Raw genomic sequence first — 22,347 nt, 5'->3', positions numbered from 1 at the left:
TGCTTACCTGCTGGTCCTCCCTCCCCCCTTCGCCTTTCCTTCTGCTCCTTATCCGCATCAGGTGGCTGAGTTGGGAGACTTTTCCCTCGTGCCTCCAGACTCTCCCTCCACTGCAGAGTTGGCAGCTGGAGTTCGGCATCTACTTAAGTTTAATGGTTCCCCAGTTGCCTGCTGTGGGATCCCAGTTCCAGGGATCCGACTCTGTCTTCTGGCCTCTGCTGGCACCAGACACACACAGAGCACACAGACACATGCAGGCAAAACATCCACCCATCCAAAACAAGCAAACAAAATAACCCCTGAAAACAAACAAACGTAAGAAAATATTTCTAAGGATATTGTTATTGCATTGTAGCTGGGAACAACAGCCCATGCCTATAACCTTCGGCACTCAGAAGACAGAGGCAGGAGGATTCTGAGACCGAAACCAGGCTGGACTGCACAGGGAGTTCCAGGCCAACTTGGACTACATAATGTTTTTTTAAACAACAGCAAACAATATCATTTCTTCGAAGTGATACCACAGGAAAGTCCAGGCCTGGCTTCACCTGTGTCTGCTCACTCTCCATGATTTGGAACACGAGGGACAACAACACATAAAAGCAGTTAAAAAAAAAAAAAAAAAAAAAAAAAAAAAAAAAAAAAAACATGAGCCAATGAAAACAACTCTCCCAGGTCACCTGCCAGACTTAAACTGTTCTCATCTCCTTGGATGACAGTTGTATTAACGTTCACACATGTCAATGTACACAGTGTACTCCCGGGTCCCTGGCTTAGGAATTCTGCTTCCTGATAGGGAACAGGTCCCACAAAGCTGCCTATGGGATGGTCACTGCGGTATAGCTTGTATAAGACTTAAATTGCAGGGCTGGAGAGATGGCTCAGCAGTCAAGAGCACCGACTACTCTTCCAGAGGTTCTGAGTTCAATTCCCAGCAACCACATGGTGGCTCACAACCATCTGTAATGGGATTCTATGTCCTCTTCTGGTGTGTCTGAAGACAGCTACAGTGTGCTCACATACATAAAGTAAATAAATCTATTATATATACATATATACATACATACACACACACACACACACACACACACACACACACACATATATATAAGATCTAGCTTGCAAAGGGGGCCAGTGAGATGGCCTGGTGGCCAGAGGTGGATGATTGCTGCCAAGCTGATCATTGCAACCCACACTGTAGAGGAAGAGAATCTACTCCTATGAGCTGTCCTCTGACCTCCCTCCACATACGTGTGAGCAGCAAGCACAAGTGTGAGCATGGTGCAAACACACCCAAATAAATAAATAAACGTAATGAAAAATTAAATACCAAAAAGAGGGAAAAGATTACAAAAGGCTAACGGCTGGCAACAGTAGCAGACTCTGTGCATTGGTGTACTCAGCAGCTGCTGGGAGTCTGGATAGACTGAGCCACGTATGAATCAGCATTCTCTGAGCTTCCACAGCCTGTCCACGTGTTTCCTCTCTTCCTCCCAGTTTTGGAAATTAAGAAGCCTAGAAGCAGAATGTCATCAGGCGCATCCTACTGAGGTCTCCCAAGGAGGATCCTTCCTGACCGACGTTTGGCAATGTAGGCTTGTTCTGTTTTATCTCTGCTCTGTTACCAGACGGCCTTTTATCCGTGTGTGTGTGTGTGTGTGTGTGTGTGTGTGTGTGTGTGTGTGTGTGTTTTGTATCAAGGAACACCTGCTATCTGATTTTGATTGTACCTTCATCTGGCCACATCTTAATCAATGGCATCCATAAAGATTGTTTGGTGTTTTGGTCCTTGAGGTATCACTCTAATCTGGAACTCACTAACGCAGCCCAGGCTGTTCTCCTGCTTCAGCCTCTGGATCACTGGGATCACAAATGATCCCAGTCAGGTCACATGCTGAGGTTCCGGGTTGAGTGTCAGGGTGCCTGTCACTTGGCTCATCACACGCATGTGCAGTGTGCTACCCTTGGAGGCAGGGTGGTGCCTTGGGTGCGCTGCTGTGGTAACAGGAGGCTCAGTGGATACACACAGAGAAGTCTCTGGAAGAGAGCACATAAATGGTAGGACTGTGGCAGGGGACAGAGGGAGGTGATTTCAGGTTGTGGTCTCTCCTGTGATCCTTAGGACTGAGGTTTGGTGTCTGCAGGCCTTTGCACCGGGAGGCTGGGAAAGGGAACACAGCTGGTAGAGTTCATTGCTCGACACCTCAACTTCCGCTGAGGGCTGATGAGACCTGCAGATCATTGACCCTGGGGACAAGTGCTTCTGAAAGTTCTGGAATGATCCTCCTCCCTAGGCTGAGTTTCACATTAAGGGTTAAGGAAATCAGCTTCCACTGCCCCTCAGGAAGAACTGGGCCTTTCCTGTCTTTTGCCTCGCTTACAGATTCTCATAAGTGATCTGTGAAATGAGGTGAGTTCCCATTTCTTGGCATTGTGTTGTTCTGTTGTTTTTGTTGTTGTCCTTGTTGTTGTATCGAGACAGGGTCACACTGTAGCCCAGGCTGCTCTCATACTGGCTGTGTATTAGAGATGGCTGTGAGCCATCGCCCGTACAGTGCTGGGGATAAAGCCCACAGCTTTGAACATGCTAGGCAAGCACTCTACCAACTGGTTTCTCTGTATCTGTGAGGCCCCTCCACCTCCTCCCTCTCTGTGCCTGTTTGGGCTGGTAGAGCTACTGCTCTCCCCGGTGGCTTCTGGCTCACTGTGACTCGCCAGCTCCATCTTTGTGTGCCAACCCCCTGGGCACTCAAGAGAGGCTCTGCTCAAAGACATAAAGTGATAGTCCTTCTCTCTGCTGCTCAGAGTGTAATGGGAACTTCACGAGCTGTTTGAGAAGCGTCTGCTAGCAGAAGAAGGTAGGGAAGGGTGGGAGGCTGCGTGTGGCCTGGGCAGGATGAAGCTGAGGTAAGGAGAGTAGAGAATGAGGAGGTTGGAGATCGCCTCCCCATCCTCTTGGCCTGGGGACCACAATCACATCCCATCATCCGCAGAGACAGGAGAGAGAGTGGAAGAGACACTAATTCTCTCCAGCAGGCTCTTTAGCTTTCATTGCTTGACAGATGCTCTGACTTAGGGGTCTGGAATTCAGGGAGGCTCTTGTTCCAGCAGGATCTGGAGATGTGAGCCCAAAGAGGTAATCAGTTCCTGGCTCGAGGCTGTGTCAGAGCCCAGGAGAGCGCCAGGCCCGAGGATGTTGGGCAAGGGCGTGTCGTCCCTACAGCATCCATGGAAGAGTAAGACATGAACCCAAAGTCAACAAGTGTAAAGCCAAACCCCGTGGCTGGACCCCTGCATGCTGGGCGTGGGGAGGACACCCTGACAACAGGAAACAAAGCTGCTCTGTTCACCAAGAATTCCATTTCTCCACTGTTCCCCTCCAGGAACATTCCTGAAGTGTGAAAAACTGACCAGCTCAGTCCAAGTCCCCGGCATCTGATCTGCTGTGCTGGGTGACTCAAAAAGAAATACGGAGGAGGTGGCAGGGGTGGGTGGAAGGGGACAGGGCAGGAGAATATGGGGAGTGGGGGGTTCCAGGCAAGGTGCAGTATCTAAGAAGTTTCTAGCCTCACCAAGATGAAGTACACGGTGAATGTAGGACCCTTTGGGCAGGTTAACAGAGTAAAGCAGGGGCTAGCAGGAACTGGGGTGGACAGGAATTGGCAGCCTTGAATGGTGATATGAGAGTGCACATGTGCAAGTGTATGTGTGTGTTTGTGCAGTGTGTGTATATGTTTGTATGTGTACATGTGTGCCTGTGGGTGCCTGAATGTGGTGTGTGTGTGTGTGTGTGTGTGTGTGTGTGTGTCCTTACAGGGGTAGAGGTGAACGTGAGTTCATCGTGGGGGAGGGGAGGGCATTCCTGTACCCAGTGAAGCAGGTGCCAAGGGCTGCTGAGCTAGAGCGGATGGAGTCCTGACGCCCAGAGGTCCTGGCTGCACGGAAAGCTGTCTGTCCCTGTGGGGACAAAAGCCTTTCTGGGTCTCTGAAAACAGAAACACCCCCTAAGGGGCTGGGGAAGCTAAGAAGTTTCTCCACTTAAGCATAACTTACTTCAACCTCCAGCTCCCCATATGCAAGGGTCTACTTATTCGTGCATCCTTTGGAGTTTTTAAAAAACCTGCTCTGTTGCTGTAGACAAGTTCAGATTTTCTAGTTTAAAACTAATATTATATAGAGGGTTTCTTTCAAGTACTTTCTTTGTTTGTGTGTGTGTGTGTGTGTGTGTGTGTGTGTGTGTGTCTGTCCTGATCACTTGTAGACCAGGCTGCCCTTGACCTCAAGAAATCTGCTGTCTCTGCCTCTGAAACTAAAAACATGTGCCCACTGCCCGAAGGATCTGGTTCTATCAATGCATATAATTTACCTGAGATTCTTCTGTGCTACTAGACACATTAATAATTGACTCTTTATTACTAAGTAGTATTCCATGATTTGAATATATCTTTTTTTTCAAACCAATTTATCTCCTGATGGTCAGTGCAGTTGTTTCTGGCTGTTGTTACTAGACTACTTAAATAGATTTTTTTTTTGCATTTTATTTTATGTCTATGAATGTTTTGCCTGCATATATGTCTGTGAACCATGAGCATGCAGTGTTTGCCAAGGCCAAAAGAAGTCATTTTATCCTTGGGAACTGGAGTTACAGTTGTGAGCTACCATGTGGGCTCTAGAACTGAACCTGGGTTGACTCTCTCTAGCCCCTTCGGTGTGTAGGGGTTGGGGAATGCATGCCACAGGAGGAGGTCAGAGGACCACTGAGGGTTTGGTTCTCTCCTTCCACTAAAGGGATCTCAGGGGTGAAACTCAAGGTGGCAGGGTTGGTGGAGGGTGTCCTTACATACTGGGGTGTCTCACCAGCCTTGGTTAAAAAAAAAAAAGACAAAGTCTAATGTAACTCAGACTGGTCTCAAACACTATGTGCAGCTAAGGGAGACATGAACCTGTCTGCGTACTCCAGGTGCTGGGATTACAAGCATATGCCACCTGCCTAGTTTATAATATTATTTTATAGTTTCATGTGGTGCTTTTGTGTCCTGCAGCCTTGCTGAACACATCCATTAGGTTTATGGGTTCATGCATGCCTTAGGGTTTTCTATATAACTAACAGGACTGTCTAGAAACCAGGGCAGTTGTCTTCCTCCATTACAATGGTTGTGTTCTTAGCTTTTGGTCTGTCTGCTTTATGTTTTATTGTTATTGTACTGGACAAGGCTGAGCAAAAGTGTCGAGTGCAGACACACATGTCTTGTCCCAGAGGAAAAACCTCTGTCACAGTCTGGCTGATGTCACAGGTAGAGGAGGTGAGAGTTTGCTGAGAGTTTTAACCTTGAAATGGTTGCTGGGCTGGGTCAAAGACATTTTCTGCCTCTGCTAAACCAACAATAGCATGACTGATTTTAAAACTGCTAAAGTAATGTTTGGTGCCTAGGATGCCATGGTCGTAAGACAATGGGCTTTGGAAGCCAGGAGCCTCCAGCTGGGTCTGGTCCCTCATTCAGACCGGGCTTGGGGTAGAGAGAGAGAGAAGCTCATCAATAAAGTGCTTCACTGTGCAATTGTGAGGGTCTGAATTAGAACTCTCAGAACCATTATTATTGTTGTTGTTGTTGTTATTGTTATTTTATCATATTAAGCGCTGGTACACACTTGTACATGTGTTATTCCAGCAATTCGGCCTGGGTTTGGGGAAGGGACAGGCAGATCCCAGGGGCTCACTGGCCAGCCTAGCCTGATTAGTAAGCTTAAGATGGGTAAGAGACCATGTCTCACAGTAAGATGGATGAGCCAGGTGTTGTGCTGCAAACCTTTAATCCCAGCAGTTGGGAGGCAGAGTCAGGTGGATAATTGTGAGTTCAAGGCCAGCCTGGTCTAGGTGGATGGTGTTCCTGAGGCTTTGTCTTCTGGCGTCCGCATGCACCTGCCTATATACATATGTGACCTTCTCACATACACATATACAGACATGTACATGCACACACCCATGCCCACACCCATGAATACAGATGGACAGGTAAAGCCTGGGCCCTGGAGACATTGCTTCTGCTCTGGTTTCAGTTTGCAGTAGGGTGACTTAGCCTGCTGACTCCCAGGTGATGCTCCCTGTGAGGCTGGTGTGAGCGCTGTGGCTTCTCTCAGAAACAGAGGCTCAAGGAGCCCCTAGGCAGTGTGAGTGGGCAACAGTCTCCCCCAAATGAACATTTTCTCTGTGGACTCCACCATCTGCTCACATTAGGGATGGCAGCTAAGAGGGGAAGTTGACTACGGAGGATTTCATCACACTGAGACTTGTGGGTCGGGTACCGTTGCTACCCAGGGTCTGAGCCATATTCCTCCAGCTACTGGGGGGCTCTTCTAACTGCTATTTGACTTGGCTGGGCTTCTCTATCAGCCCTGATGTCCAATCCATTCAGTCAGATTTAATTTCTCAGGAGGTAAGAGTCTCCTCTGACACAGGGATGAGGCAGAACCAGGATCTGTCCCCCAGGGGAAGTTGTCACCAGGAGATGCACAGCACCAAGCAGACCTGAGGTGATGTCAGAGTGCCCACTGCTGAAGATGCCACAGTGTAAGTGACTTTGGGGCTTGTGTGGGAAGACCCTAGGAAGGGAAGCTTGAATGGGCAAGACTAAATCGGCTGGAAGACATCCCACACAGAATGTTCTAGACCAGTGGTTCTCAGCCTTTCTAATGCTACAACCCTTTAATGTTGTGGTGACCCATAGCCATAAACTTATAACTGTAATTTTGCTACCGTAATGACTTGTTATGTAAATATCCAACATGTAAGATATCTGATATACGACCTCTGTGAAAGGGTCACAAGGGGTTGTGACCCACAGGTTGAGAACCTCTGTTCTAGACCGGGGAATAGCAGAGGAAGAATTGGTTGGTGGGGACAGTGGGTAGTGCTGGGGAAGAAGGCTGGAAGAGGAGAGACAGACAGAAAGGCGAGGCCAGGACATGGTTCTCAGATGCTAGTAAAAGCTAGTGGATTCCAAGGATCTTCTAGAGATGAAAATGATACTTTGTAGCCTCCCGTCTCTCCTTTGCAATTAAAAAAAAAAGATTTATTTAATTCATTTATATGAGTACACTGTAGCTGTCTTCAGACACACCTGAAGAGGGCATCTGATGCCATTACAGATGGTTGTGAGCCACCATGTGGTTGCTGGGAATTGAACTTAGGACCTCTGCAAGAGCAGTCAGTGCTCTAAACCACTGAGCCATCTCTCCAGCCCCTGCAATTTTTAAGTTACATTATTTTATGTGTGTGTGTGTGCGTGCGCGTGCGCGCTCATGGGCACATATATGTGTCATGGTACATATGTGGGCTCAGAGGACAAGTTGTGAGAGTCTCTTCTCTCCTCCCACCCTGTGGGTCCCAGATCAAAACTCAGGCTTGGTGGCAAGTGCCTTTATCTGATAAGCCATCTCACTGGCCTATGCTTGTGGGTTTAGAGGTCAATTATGTAGAAATAAATTTGGACCCAGAGGAAGAGTTGGCATCTACCAATTCCTCTCTATTTGCCAAGTCCTGTCTCCACAGCTTCGAGGAGGCATGGGAGACAAGAACAGCAGGTCTCTGTCCTCCAGTGAGGCACCTTGTCACAGGCTCTGCCTCTCTCCACCCTGGGGGTCAGGTTCACTGTGCTTGCCTCCAGCTGGGAAGACTTTTATGGGACTATTTGTTTACTTATTAGTTTTGCTTGATTTCATGACAAAGGTTTAATGTTGTTTACTTAGGCCTCAAACTCATTATGTCATCAAGGATTACCTTTAACTTCAGATCTTCTTGCCCGGGGCCTCCTGGGTGCTGGGGTTGCAAGCTGTTTACCACCGCCCATATGTGGTGACTCTTGGAATTCCGTTCCTCTCTTTCACCTTGTTGAGGCAAGGTCTCCTCTTATCTCTGCTCTGACTTGAATAGTCCAGGATAGCTGGCCCAAGAACTGACTGGTTCCCACCTTTCACAGAAGGAGCATCGGGATTCTAGACATGTGCTATGGTTTAGTCAGGGTTTCTATTCCTGCACAAGCATCATGACCAAGAAGCAAGTTGGGGAGAAAAGGGTTTATTCAGCTTACACTTCCACATCGCTGTTCATCACCAAAGGAAGTCAGGACTGGAACTCAAGCAGGTCAGGAAGCAGGAGCTGATGCAGAGGCCATGGAGGGATGTTACTTACTGGCTTGCTTCCCCTGGCTTGCTCAGCTTGCTTTCTTATAGAACCCAGGTCTACCAGCCCAGGGATGGCACCACCCACAATGGACTGGGCCCTCCCCCCTTGATCACTAGTTGAGAAAATGCCTTACAGCTGGATCTCATAGAGACATTTCCTCAACTGAGGCTCCTTTCTCTGTGATAACTCCAGCTTGTGTCAAGTTGACACAAAACCAGCCAGCACATGCTACTTGTCCAGCTTCTCTTGGGGGTTCTGGGGTTTAACTCAGGTCACTAGGCTCACCATGGCAAATGCTGTGTCCACCCATCTTGCCAGCTCTCAGTAGCTTTCCTGTTAGATTTAGAAAGTGAGTTGACTAAATAGTGCATCCAGCATAAAACTGGGCTTTTCAGGGTCTTGAGCCATCGACAAGGAGGTGTCTCAGCTTTTCCACACCAGCTCCCCTCAGCTTTGTCGCCCGTATCTCAGGCACAGGCTTGCTGTCTTCCTCAGAGTCCCACAGCAGGCCCTATCGGAGGTGTGCATCTGGAAAAGGTGACTCAGCTACAGAATACATTTGTCCAAAGCATATTCACACACACACACACACACACACACACACAGCTCACCAATGAACATGCCAAAGTGGACATAGAAAAGCCCACAAGGCTTTCAACCCTGCACAAACAACTATGGGCAACTAACTGAGGAAAGCCGGGAACAGGAGAGGTTTCCCTTTGTTGTCCAGTGCCAAATGGTCGACTTTGAAAACACTCATGGGTAGCATTAGATGGTCTGAGAAGGTTCTATTCAGTAACATATCTGTGTATTCATAAACATGCAATAGCAACCAATAGGGAAAAAAGAGGCCATGAATTTGAAGGGGAGTCAGGAGGGAGGGATAGAAGGTAGGATCTGAAGGGAGGAAAGGGAAGAAAGAAATATTGCAACTGAACCTCAAAAGCAAACAAACAAACAAAAAAATGAACAGTTTGGCTAAGTTCATTGTCACATGCCTCTACTTCCAGGTCCTTAGGAGCCTGGGGCAGGAGGATCACCTGAATGTAGAAGTTCCTGGTTAGCCTGGGCTATACAAAGTAAGACCCCATCTTAAAGGCCACCAAGAAACAAAAAAGCACAGCCTGTTTGTACCGGCTGGTTTTGTGTGTCAACTTGGCACAAGCTAGAGTTATCACAGGGAAAGGAGCCTCCCTTGAGAAAATGCCTCCATGAGATCCAGCTGTCAGGCATTTTCTCAGTTAGTAATCAAGGGTGGGAGGGCCCATTGTGGGTGGTGCCATCCCTGGGCTGGTAGTCCTGGGTTCTATAAGAAAGAAGACTGAGCAAGCCAGGGGAAGTAAGCCAGTAAGTGACATCCCTCCATGGCCTCTGCATCAGCTCCTGCCTCCAAGTTCCTGCCCTGTGTGAGTTCCTGTCCTGACTTCCTTTGGAGGTAAGCAGAAATGTGGAAGTGTAAGCTGAATAATCCCTTTCCTCCCCAACTTGCTTCTTGGACATGATGCTTGTGCAGGAATAGAGACCCTGACTAAGACAAATTGGTACCAGCATAGTGGGGTATTCCTGTGACAACCTGACCATGTTTTGGGGAGGACTGTGGAAGGACTTTGAGCTAGAAGAGCCATTGGATTGTAAGAGCTCTGTGGGATGTTTTATAGGAGCTTGGAAGATAATGTTGAGAACAGTGCAGACAACGGAGGCCTGGCTTGTGAAATTTCAGAGGGAAGATTAAAGACTCTTTACCAGGGCCATTGCTGTTTTGATTGTGAAGATGTTGTGGTTTTGGTCAGCTGGGGCTGAAGAAACAGCTGTGATTAACAGGATGCCAGAACTGTTAAAGTGAACGCTTTGCATTACAGGGACAATTGATGCTGGTCGGCTGGAGCTAAGACATTAGCAGTGATTAAGAAGAGCGAACCACTTGCTTAAGAGATGTGGCTTTGTGTACTGGCTCAGATAAGTTTATATCTGAGCTGGAGGTCGGAGCAGTGAGTGTCCTTGCTTTTGCCCCCTAGCCTGGTTTTCTCACCTATAAAACAGAGTCCATTGTCCTGGACACACACACACACACACACACACACACACACACACACATGCAGCAGTGGGCGCTTGTTGGACAGTCAAGTCCATGAGCCTCAGATGTGATAATGTGCAACCCTGAGGGCAGAGCCTAGGGCCCTGCCTCTCCATAGCCTTTCAGAGAGGTGGCTCCCCTACTTACAATGCTTTGTTAGGTGTTACCGTGCAAATGTTAGCTTGTTCTACCAGTGAGCCAAACCTCCAGCCCTTGTCTAGCCCTTGTCTCCTCTTTCTTTGAGAGAGGGCCCAGGCTAGCCTAGTACTTGCTTTAGGATCTTCTGGTTCTCCTGCTTCTACCTCTCAAATGCTGGAATTACAGGGTGAGCACCTCCATGCTGGGAATTATGAATTTTATGTATCCTGGACAAATACTCTCTCTCTTTTGCATATATATTCTCTCCCCCTCCCCGCCAAAACCGGAATCTCACTAAGCTGCCAAGGCTGACCTTGAATTTGTGATTTTTCCTGCCTCTTGTCTCCTGTGTAGCTGAAATTATGGGCACTCACCCCCTGCCCTGTATCTCAGGAGCCTCTTTAAGCACACTGAAGTTTTTTGTTTTTTAAGATTTATTTCTTTCTATTTATATGAGTATTCTGTAGCTGTCAGACACACCAGAAGAAGGCATCAGATCCCATTACAGATGGTTGTGAGCCAGCTGGGGTTTGAACTCAAGGACCTCGGGAAGAGCAGTCCACTTAGCTATCTCTCCAGCCCGCACACTGAAGTTTTAAGAGGCAGATATCAGCCCTAACATCCAGCATAGCTGAAGCTTGACTACTGTACCTGCTGGATGCAAAGGGAGGGGTTGTTTTTGTTGTTTTGGGTTTGTTTTGAAAATGTATTTACTTAAAATTTTTACTTCACCTCATTGTGTGTGTGTGTGTGTGTGTGTGTGTGTGTGTAGGTTAACCTGCAGGTAGTTGTTTCCCTTCTCTTACTATGTGGTCCTAGGATCAAATTCATTTCATTAGGCTTGGCAGCAGGTGCCTTAATCCCTTTATTGTTAGCTGTTGTTTATCTATGTGTATGTATCCACATGTGTGCACATGAGAGTGTAAAGTTTCCCTTGTCTATAGAGGCTGGAAAGAGGTGACTGCTTCGGTCACTCTCAACCTGTTCTTTGAAGCAGGGTCTCTAACTGAATCTGGGGCCTGAAATCCAGCCAGATCTGGCAGTCTTTGTGTCTCAGCCGTCTCCACTTGGAGCTGGGGTTACAGGCACACAGCAGAGAAGTCTGGTGTCCCTTTCCCATAGGCCCAGCACCTGCCCAGAAGAAAACGAAGGTTTATCAGAGGCTGAGCTGCCCCCATTCTTCCTAATTTACTATGTATCCCAGGAACATAATCTGTGTAATCTGTGTCTAGTGGGCGTCAATGAGCTGTTACAGGCAATAAAACTGAACTGTTAAGGAGTGCTTAGCGTTACCCGGTGACAGATTGTTCTAATGACAAATTAGATAGGGAATCAGGTCCTGGCCAAGGCTTAGGAGCTCACAAGCTTGTCTCTTTTCCTATTTAATATTTTGCTTGGGTAATATATTCATGTGGTTTAAACCACACGAGAAAGAACAATGGTGGAAAGTTCTTCTCCCACAAACATCCCATAACCACTCCGTCACTGCCCTTGCTGGGTAGCTGTTTCAGAGTATTGTTTCTGACAAGCTTTAACTGGCCCATGGAATAATCTGTCCTCTGTCAGTCCCTTAAGACTTTGCTCCCCAGAACGTCTGGACAGGTAATTCATGCATTTCTCAGCTCAGTTTCTGATGCTGACAAAAAGTCTGTTAAGTGACAGAATTATTTCCTGGCAGAAGGCCCATGGCATTGTAGACTTACTGGAGAGATGACTCAGCGCTGAGGAGCAGACTCCGCTCTTCCTAAGTTTGGACTCTAGTCCCCACATCCGGTGGTTCACAGGCACTTTTAACTCCAGCTCCAGGAAACTTTGACTCTCTCTTTTGGCCTCCATGGGGCCATATTTACACCCACAGACACACATACAAATATATAGTTTAAAAAGAAAATAAGGGGCCTGGAGAGATGGCTCCGAAGTGAAGAGTACAAAATGCTCTTTAGGAGGACCTGAGTTTGATTCCCAACACCTCCATCCGTCCATCTCCGAGGGATCAAAAGTCTCTGGCCTCTGTAGGCACTGGCACCCACCATATACATACACGTACTTATAACTAATAGCAAATGAATTTAAAAAAGAAAAATGAGCCTCCTCTGCATCTCTTCTCTCTGCAGACCCTTTCTTTCTCTCTTCCTCCTCTATGGATTCCTCCTCAATCCTTGGGGGGCAGTGAACCGTGAACTCACCCAAGAGCAGCTTCTCAATAAGCCTGCCTTTAGTATAATCTAAGAAAAAGAAAGAAGGAAAAGGAAATCTTAGATTGTAGACTTGAGAAACAAAGATGAACTTTTATTTTAGTATTTTATGTATTTATGTTTAATTGTGAACATGCGAATGACTGTATGTGGTGTATGCACAGGTGCCCATCAGGACTAGAAGGGGACTGCAATTCCATAGCATTCACAATACACACGCTTGTGAGCTGCTCAACATAGATGCAGGGGAGAAACCTGGAGCCCTCTCTGCATGAGCAGCAAGCACTCAACTAGTGAGCCATCTTTTCAGGCCATTGTTGTTGTTTTGGTTTTTAGGTTTTAAAATTGTGTGTGTGTGCACAAGCATGTATGTCCCACAGTGCATGTATGAAGGCAGAAGACCGTTCTCTTTTCACCTGCCTTGTGGGTGCTGAGGAGAGAGAGCAGGTGTCAGGCCTGGCAGTAATGCTTTCCCTGGCTGAGTCATCTCATGGTCTTCATCATCATCATTTATAGATTTATTTATTATATCTAAGTACACTGTCACTGCCTTCAGACACACCAGAAGAGGGCATCAGATCCCATTACAGATGGCTGTGAGCCACCATGTGCTTGCTGGGATTTGAACTCAGGACCTCTGGAAGAGCAGTCAGTGCCCTTAACCATAGAGCCATCTCTCCAGCCATCTTTTCATTTAAAGATGCATTGTTTGTGAGAAAATCCCCGAGCCGACAATCTTTTGCTCTGGAGTGTGAATTATCACAACAGACTCTTTTTGTGGATGTACAAACTCGGCCAAACAGTTTGCAACTAGAATCCACACTCCCATGTGCTTCAGTTTAATGGAGATAATCCACGGTGCCCTCTGTGTGCGCATTCACCCTCTTTTCCATCTGTTATCAGAAAGCATGAAGAACAACCTTGCCCATGTGGCTTTGTGCGGGTGTGGGTTACACACACAGGGTGGCTTCCCAGGCAAGGAGTAGATAACAGTTAGGTATCTGCTTTAGCAATTCTGAGAGGTTGCCAACTCTTCCCCCACAAAGTGAGCACCAAACTACACATCCGTAGGCTTTGGAAGAGAAGTTGTTATTTTGTTACCTCAATGGACTCTGTTGCCAGGTCCCTGGCTCTGTACCCATCCCATAACTGAATGATAATGATTCGGTATGACCTTCATTTGAAGGCATTATGAAAGGACGTTAACTTATAGTGTATTTAAACACTACTTATGACTGTCTATTGCGTTAGCTTCTGAGGTAGCATGACCATGAGGCATGAGTCTACTCACCTAAGAAGGGCACCAAAGACAGCCCAAAGGAATGACCCATGCAAGACTGGCCTGATGAACCAGTAGGTTTATAAGGCTTGTTTACAGGCACATGAATGAGTAATTAAGTCTCACAAGTGTATGGGTGACCCCAAAAGAGCTGTATCACCAAACAGTCCAACCCAACATGGTTGACAATTTCTCCACGGTTCCCTAGTTGGCATCTTCCTTCTATTAACCTTCATCCACTGTGCACCAGCATCTCCAGAGACTACATATGGCTGGGGCAGTTACAGACAAATGGGAAGAGGGCAGGAGGGAATGTACGGAGTCTCTGATGAAAGGCTGATGATCCTCCCCAGCTCCTCCCCTTTCCTTCTCCCTCTCCCTTCTTGGTATCCCTGCTTGGAATTCACTGTGCACATCATGTAGCCAAGGATGACTTTGAACCTCTGATCCTTACCGGCTAGTCTTTTACACTTAAGTGTGAATTATTCCTTCTACTCCATTGTATAGTTGTTGGCATCATAGGTGGGCACCAATCTGCCCAGTTTATGCCTTGCTGGAGATCGAACCCAGAGCATCATGTATACTCTCTTATTCACATTCTTTACTTATTTCAGAAATGAAAGTGTTGGCTTTTCTTCTTTATTGCCAGGAGCTCTTCACATCTTGGGGATCAGCTTTTGATTTGGATACAGTTGCACCCAATGTAGCATTTCTGTCTCTTCTCTTTTCTTAGAAAGAATAGTTTTATTGGGTATTCTCCAACGGGGAAGAGCTGGGTAGTAACAAAAAATACTGCCTGCAACTCCTCTCTCCACACTCTGGAGTACACAATTATTCTTTATTTTTTTATTGTTAGGGTGTGTATGCTTGCCACAGAACATATGTGGAGGTCAGAGGACAATTGCCGAAGTAAGTCCTCTCTTACACTACAGGTCCTAGGGATTGACCTGGAGTTGCCAGGCTTGGCAGCAAACACCTTTATTCGCTGAGCCACCTTGTCAGTCTGTCCTTCACAAATTTATATTTTTAGGTAGTCAAATGACTCTTCATTGATGGCTTTAAAATATTTAATCTTAGATACAAAAGCCTTCCTCACTTTCAGATGACGGAAATGTGCCTTGTGTTTCCTTCCGGCATTTTTACGTTCAAAATTTTACCCATTTGGAATTCATCCTGGCTCTTGGCAGGAAGAAGCAGCTCCTGGATTTCTCTCCAGATGGCTCGCCTTTCCTTGCTATGCGGAGAAGCTGTTTAATACGTTCTTTTTCATAAGCCCCCTTTTCTCACAGAAATTTGGATAGGTTTCAGAACCTGCTGCCCTTAACCTTGGAATCTGTGTTTATCCATTCTCCTCATTCATGGTCTTTATGTGCTTGTTTTTATTCATTGTATGTTTGCTGTCAGCATGCCTATCTGTGCACCGTGTTGTGTGCCTGTGCCTGAGGGGGCCAGCAGGGGGCGTCAGAGTCCCCAGGACTGTTACAGAGGGTTGGGAATGACCTGTGGATGCTGGGAATTCTTCAGCGTTTTAAGAAGACATGGTCTCACTGTGTAGTCTTTGTCCTGGCCCTCACTATGTAGACCAGACTAGCTCAAACTTGCAGTAATCACCTGCTTCAGTCTCCTCAATGCTGGAATTAAAGGCATATTTAATTATACATATTGTGGCTGGACTTTTGGTTACTTTTTGTTTTTTTTTTTCCTTCCACCCTTTCAACCCCCTAACATCAAATAGAGAAAAAGGATAGTGGTGACAGCTTCTGGGAGTCGGTTCTCTGCCTCTGCCACAGGCTCTGGGACTGCCTCGGGCTGTGTGTCAGGCTTGTGCCACTCACGCTGGTCCTTTGTGTGTGTGTAGATATTTCCATCCGACTTCTCACTGTATTTATGATGATCTTGGATGTTCTAGACCAACAGTCATATTAGCTATGATGGGAATAATTGTACTTCCTCATATTCTAATGTTTTTATTTTGCCCGTGTGACTGACTGCGTTGGCCTGCCTGTGTCCCGCTGTTCCTGTCTTTAGTGAAAACTCTAAGGGTTCTAAATTAAGTCTCATGTTAGCCTTTGTCTAAGATGAATACATTTCATCCTGTTAAGGAGGTACCCATCAAGTGCACGACTCTTGCGGGGTTTTGGATTTGGTTCCCGGGGTCCATGTTGTGCAATTCACAAATGCCTGTGACTCTAGCTCCAGAGGATCTTGACGCCCCCTCCTGGCCTCTGTGGGTACTGCATGCACTTGCACAAACCCACAGTCACACACACAAACACATAATCTAAAACAATAAAAACTGGCTGGAGAGATGGCTCAGCGGTTAAGAGCACTGGCTGCTCTTCTAGAGTTCCTGAGTTCAATTCCCAGCAACCACATGATGGCTCACAACCAGATCTGATGCCCTCTTCTGGTGTGTCTGAAGACATCTGCAGTGTACTTATATATAATAAAAATTAATAAAAAAAAAAAAAAAAAAAAAAAAAACCAAAAACCTAAAAACACGAAATTACCCATTTATCCCAACTTCTATCAGGAAGGGATGCTGGGTTTTGTAAAGTGCTTGCTTCACACCTACAAATATGTCACGTGATGAGGTTTCTTAATATTGAGCCGTCCTTGTCCTTTTTGCCCTTTAGTGTCCTGCATTACCTATCTGGAGAGGCTCTTTTGACTGAGTCAATAACCACTGTGGACTGCTCTGCAGGCCCATGCAGAGTTGGTGACTGCATAGTACCCCTCCTGCCCTGAAATGAGCAGCTACCAGTTGGATTCCCTTCTAGGAATCCCAGCCTCCTGGTCCTTCCCGGAGTAAGGAATGGGGAACTGAAATTTCCCACCAGCTTAGGAACCTCTGATTCTCAGCTCAGCCATTTCTAGCTCAGCATCTAGTTTTCCTTGTCATATTAAAACCCAGAGCGTATAGCCCAAGAGCCCGCATCCTGTACACCCTGTTCTGTTTATGTTTGGAGGGTGTTCCAGCAGGCTTGGAGTCTCTGCTCTATTCTCAGCTTGGGAGTCATTGCTAAAATTGTCTCAAGAAGAGCGAAATGTGGGAAAATGGTTAAAGGATCTGACTTGTAAACAAAAGAAAGCCTTTGGGTCCTCGGTCACATCTCAGCATGTGGCTTTCACTCAGCTGGAAGTCCCAGAGGTTAAGACTGCAGGGTAGGGGCTAGAGAGGTGGCTCAGAGGTTCCGAATGTACATTTCTCCTGATGAGGGCCTGAGGTAGGTTCTCAGCACCCACAATGGGAAGTTTGCAACCGCATAGCTCTAGCTCCAGGGGTTCCTCCTAAAGCCTGCGGGCACCTATACACACGGAAACACACACACAAATACACATACATACTCTTTAAAAAATTTAAATCTCCAAAGAGGACAGTGATTTACTACATACTACAGTATGACAGCATGTGTCTGTAATCCCACTGACAGAAGCAGAGGTCTGAGAGTTCGAAGGCAAGACCCCATCCCAAGATCAGAAGGAAGAAGCTGGTGTTCTGGGTTGTTTGAGCTGAAGTCACTGCAGTGCTCCTGACTGGGACACCTTAGTCTCCCCTCCCTCCGCTTCCTCATTAGAATCATAAGGCTGTAAGGTCCTCCCTCAGGCTTGGTCCTGGACTGCAGTGAGGTTAGAGTTCATGCATGGAAAATTCCCCCAGAATGTGGAAGGCTGCCAACAAACTCGAGGAGACTGCGTGGCTAGCAAATCCAGTCTGGGCTAGGTTTGTCTATGCCTTCAGTGTCCTGACTCTGGCTGACTCTACTCTCGTGTAGACATGTGCAGTGTGGGCTGGTGATGAGCCAGTTCTCAGGGTCGGGGTTTTCACCATGAAGCCAAAGAAAAGCGTTTAAACAGTTTATTCCCAGGCCTGTGTTGATGCCTCTATGATTTGGACTCTACATGTAGAGTGTGTGTGTGTGTGGTATATGCGTGTGTGCTTGTGTATACTACTGAGGCCAAAGGTTGAATTAAGGGTGGGTGTCTTTCTCTACTGTCAGCATGCAGGTTGAACACTCATACACATACAATAAAAATACTCTTGGGTCGGAGAGATGGCTCAGTGGTTAAGAACACTGCTTGTTCTTCCAGAGAACTTTTAAAAATAAATACATACATACATATCTACATACTCTTTTTCCTTTGGTGACTGCCTGGACTGCAGAAAGCAAAGGAATGGGGTTGCAGATCACTCCAGAACATGGCTCTATTCGCAAACAGAAGCCTCTCAGCTCCTAAGCAAGGCTTCTCTGTGATCCTTAGTTCTGAGGACGGCAGCTCCATGTAAAGGTGTTTGTGTTGCTTTTGAACACCACATCCAGGAAGTGGGGCCTCTTCGGCAGGGCTACGGGGGGACCATGTGACATTTACATCTGAGGAGGCGCAGTGAGCATACTAGAAAACATTTGTAAAACATTTTAAAGACTTATTCATTATATACACATGACTGTTCTTCCTGCATGGATGTAAGTGTGCTGGATGCCTGCTTGGTGCCCACCAAGGTCAGAAGAGGGCATCAGGGTTTCAAGCCAGCACCTGGGTGCTGGGAATCCAACCTGGGTCATTACGAGAGCAATGACTACTCTTAACTGCTGAGTCAGCTCTCCAGCTCACATGTAGTTTTACATGTTAGTGAGCATGAGGAAATGGGCCAAGTCAGGCTTGGCAGGTATGCAGATAGGGCTACCTTCAAATCTCTGAGCAATACTGGACTACACCCCAAAAGCTGTTCTGTTGGACTGGAGGGAGCACCAGACTGAGGTCTCAGCAGCTCCGCGTTTCCAATGAGCTCTTGTTTATTTTTAAGTTCAGAAGCATAGCTTGCTTAAAATAAAGCCTGTAGAACTTACGTGTTCAGTTTGCTAGCGCGGTGCTGTAGCATATACCGTGAACTAGACAGCTTATTATGGCAACACAGCTGTGTTCTCTCGCAGGTCTGGAGGCAAGAAATTCACAACCAAAGTGTCAACAGGGCTCTGTTCTGCAGACTCGGGGAGGGGGCAGCTTCCTGTGGTTACGGCAGCTCCTGGTACTTGTGTGTGAACTCTCCATCAGGGTGTGATTGTCTCTGTGTCTCTCTCTCTGTCTTCACGAGAGCTGGAGGTGGAGTTCACTGCCTATCTAGAAATGGTAACCTGATGATTATGTGACATTATCCACTCCAGGCAAAACATGGAATATTCTCAGTGTCCTACAAAATTCTCTCATGTCCCTTCTAGCCAACTCCAACTAGCACTGCCCATCCTGGGTAACTACAGTTGCTATCTGTGACTATAGATAAGCTTAAAAAAACACAACCCTATTCTTACATTCCAATAAGTGCAGTTACAGCGCAGGCGATCTTTTACATCTGGCTTCTTTGCCAGATGCTTTTGAGCTTCATTCATTCCGTTGCTTGGGTTGGAAGTTTGTTCTTTTTGCTCATTGTGTAGTAGACCTCAGTGTCATTACAGCATCCTCTATATGTCCAGTCTTCCTGGACCAGTGTCAAATTCCTGCCAGTAGTAGGCCTACTTCCTTGTCCTGGCCCAATGTCAAATTCTTTCCAAGCATCCCCAAAAGCTCTCTACAATATTAGTTAAGTGACATGTGCTTATAACAAAAGAAATGTTATAACCAGTGTCTCAGAGTTCAATGGTACAGATGGGGAAGCCATGGCGGCCGGAGTGTGAGGTGACTGGTCCCATTCTATCCTCAGTTGGGACACAGGTGAACGGTGCTGATCAAATTGTTCTCCCCTTTTTATTCAGTGGAGGATCCAAGACTTCTGGACAGAGCCACTCATGTGTACAGTGGGTCTTTTCACCTCAGCTAGCCTAACCTAGAAAAACCCTCACAGATGTGCCTGAGAGCTCTGTTTCTGTTTCCATGGTGATGCTAAACCCATGAAGTTGACAAGATTGACCAGTATGGACATGCCCTCTATAAAACAAATAGAGCAACAGATGCATATTTGTTTTTTTTAATTTTACTTTTAGTTTTTTATGTGTGCATGTGTGTGTGACGGTGAAGGCCACAGGTTAAAGCCAGTTGTCTCCTCTTGCTTTCCACTTGTGTGTGTGTGCATGTGTACAGGTGCACATTTTTGTGTGTACTCCTGAGGTCAGAGGTTAAAGTTGAGTGTCTTTCTCTTCTACATCTCACTTTATTTCTTGAGAATGAGGCTCTCAGTGAACCTGGAGCTCACTGATTTGGCCGAACAGACAGGCTGAGCCCTCTGGGCTCCTCCTGCCTCTGCTTCCCAACACTGGGATTTCAGGTGCACACCACCCAGCTTTACATGAGTGCTGGGATCCTGACTCAGGCCCTTATGCTCAGAGGACAGGCGCTCTAGTCCTGGTTTTCTCTCTAGTCCCTTGGGGTTTGGTTTTGTTTTGTTTTTTTGTGGGGTTGGGGGAGGACTGTTTCTTGTTGTGGTAGTGGATTCTCTTTCTGTTGTTTGTCTTTAAGAAAAGGTCTCAGGTTGTGGATTTAGCTCTGTGGTACAGCACGTGCCTAACAAGCACAAGGCTCTGGGTTTGGTCCTCATCTCTGGAAAAAAGAAAGCTTGAGAAAAGAAAAGATAACTTAAAAAGAAAGGGTCTCACTGTGTAGCCCTGTCTGCCTAGAACTCTGGTTACAGACCAGGTTGGCCTTGAACTCCCAGAGATCTGCCTGGCCCTGCCTCGTGAGTGCTGGGATTAAAAGCATGATCCCAGGGTGGCAGAGTTAGGTGGAGATGGTGGTTCTGAGCTGGTGTCATTGAGATCTCTGAGGAGACTTTCTTGCTTCCTTATCCCCACTTCCCTACAGTCTCTTGACAGTCATTACATACAATTTCCCACGATGCTGCCTTTTTATTTACCTATAATTCGGCCTCCCTAAGGGCCTGCCTGCGTCTTTCTGGAATGGTCCCAGGGAAATAGTAGGTGCTTCATTAGTGTTGTCTGTGACTAAGTCCAGGTAGACCTCTCTGCCACAGACCTTTAGTGAACTGTCTTTATCTCCTGTGACTGGCGGCACCCTGATTCTCTATGTCATGTAATTACTTAGACAATTTTCTCACAACATGGCTCATGTGCCATGCCAGTTTAGACAGTGTTCCATGGATCCTGGATCTTGTTGTAAATAACATTGCATTTATCTGGGCAGGATGGTGCATACCTATGGTCCCAACATTTGGAGGCCAAGACAAGAAAGAGGATTACAACTTCTAGGCCAGCTTGGGTTACACAGTGTCACAAAGAACCTAAGCCAGATGTCAAGGTAGCTCAGTCAGTAAACATGCTTTCCAGGAGAGCTTGGCACCTGACTTACTGGAATCCACAGTGGCAGGACAGAACCAGCTCCTGAAAGTTGTCCTCTGACCTCTCTCCATCCTACACATGTGCATCCCTACATGCACATGTCACAGAGAGACACACGAGTGATAAAATAAAATAAAAAGTCAAAAAACCAAACAACCAGCCAAGGCAAGGGACAGGAGCACAGTGAAATCCCTTCCTTGTTACTTCATACCCTTTCCTTCCCGGGACGTGGCTGATATCCTGGTGCCGGTGATGTTGAGATCTGGGGCTAGAATTGTAGTGAAATCGAGCTTCTAGACCATCAGAACATCCTTCACTTTGGCTCATTAGACTTCAGCCACGCCCACACCTTCACTTGTGGCCACCAACCATCTCCAGTGGTTTTGCCAAATGCCTCGAAGGGGGCCTGGGAACTGAAGTGTTAAGGAAAAGACTCAGCCAGTGCTAAACTTTTTTTAAAAAATAAGTTATGTGTTTACACACACACACACACAATTTGTTTTCATTACACCCCAACTGGAGTGCTAACATATTTTAATACCTCTTTAATTCCTTTTGGACCCTGGACCCAGGGGAATACCTGATAAGAGTCACTCCAGGGGCTGATGAGATAACTCAGCAGGTAAAAGTTCAACCCCAGGATGCCATGATGGAAGAAGATAATTGACATCCAAAAACTGTCCTCTGACCTCTACACATGCACTGTGACATGCACATGCCCCTCCATAAAATGAATAATAAAAGAATGCAATAGAAAATTAACTGCAGCTAATACCCAGCACCTGTCAGGCAAAGGCAGGCAGATCTGTGTGGCTTAAGGCCAGTCTGGTTTATAATAAAGTTCTAGGCCAGTAAGGGCTACAGAGTAAGACTGTCCAAAAGTCAGCGGCAATACAGAACCCAGTCAGTCTGGTCCTGAGAAACAGCTGCTTGGAATGAACCTCATGGGCCTGAATCCTATCAGATATCAGAGGAAAGCCAGGTAGGTTGAAAGAGCAGTATTTCATTCATTTCAGACAGGTTGGCAAAGCTGTGATTGGCTTCTGCCTCAGCTTGCCTGGTGGGAAAGGACTCAACTGGAAAACAAATTAGTTAGAGCCACTCAGCAGCTCTCCCTGAGTGTGGTGAAGTCTCGGCAAACGCCAGAGCTGTAGTTAGCTCTGGACTCAGGCAGGTAGAAGTGGAGAGCAGAG

General features: G+C 46.7%; 1 protein-coding gene across 4 annotated transcripts in view; it reads left to right on the top strand.

The window, feature by feature from the left end:
• Positions 1-22,347, top strand: part of IL34 (interleukin 34) — a 59,762-nt gene that overhangs the window by 11,218 nt on the left and 26,197 nt on the right. The window contains exon 1 of one of the 4 annotated variants that reach the window (XM_080936740.1): positions 1,552-1,591. The exons of the other annotated variants lie outside the window; for them this stretch is intronic. The gene's annotated coding sequence lies outside the window, so the exon portion shown is untranslated. Of the gene's footprint in view, positions 1-1,551; positions 1,592-22,347 lie in introns of those variants that run through there. 4 annotated transcript variants of the gene reach the window in all.

The sequence above is a fragment of the Micromys minutus genome, assembly GCF_963924665.1.
Source record: "Micromys minutus genome assembly, chromosome: 24".
In the NCBI taxonomy this organism is placed as follows: domain Eukaryota; kingdom Metazoa; phylum Chordata; class Mammalia; order Rodentia; family Muridae; genus Micromys; species Micromys minutus.
The sequence above is the reverse complement of the archived record's forward strand: the minus strand, read 5'-3'. Positions and strand labels throughout refer to the sequence as shown.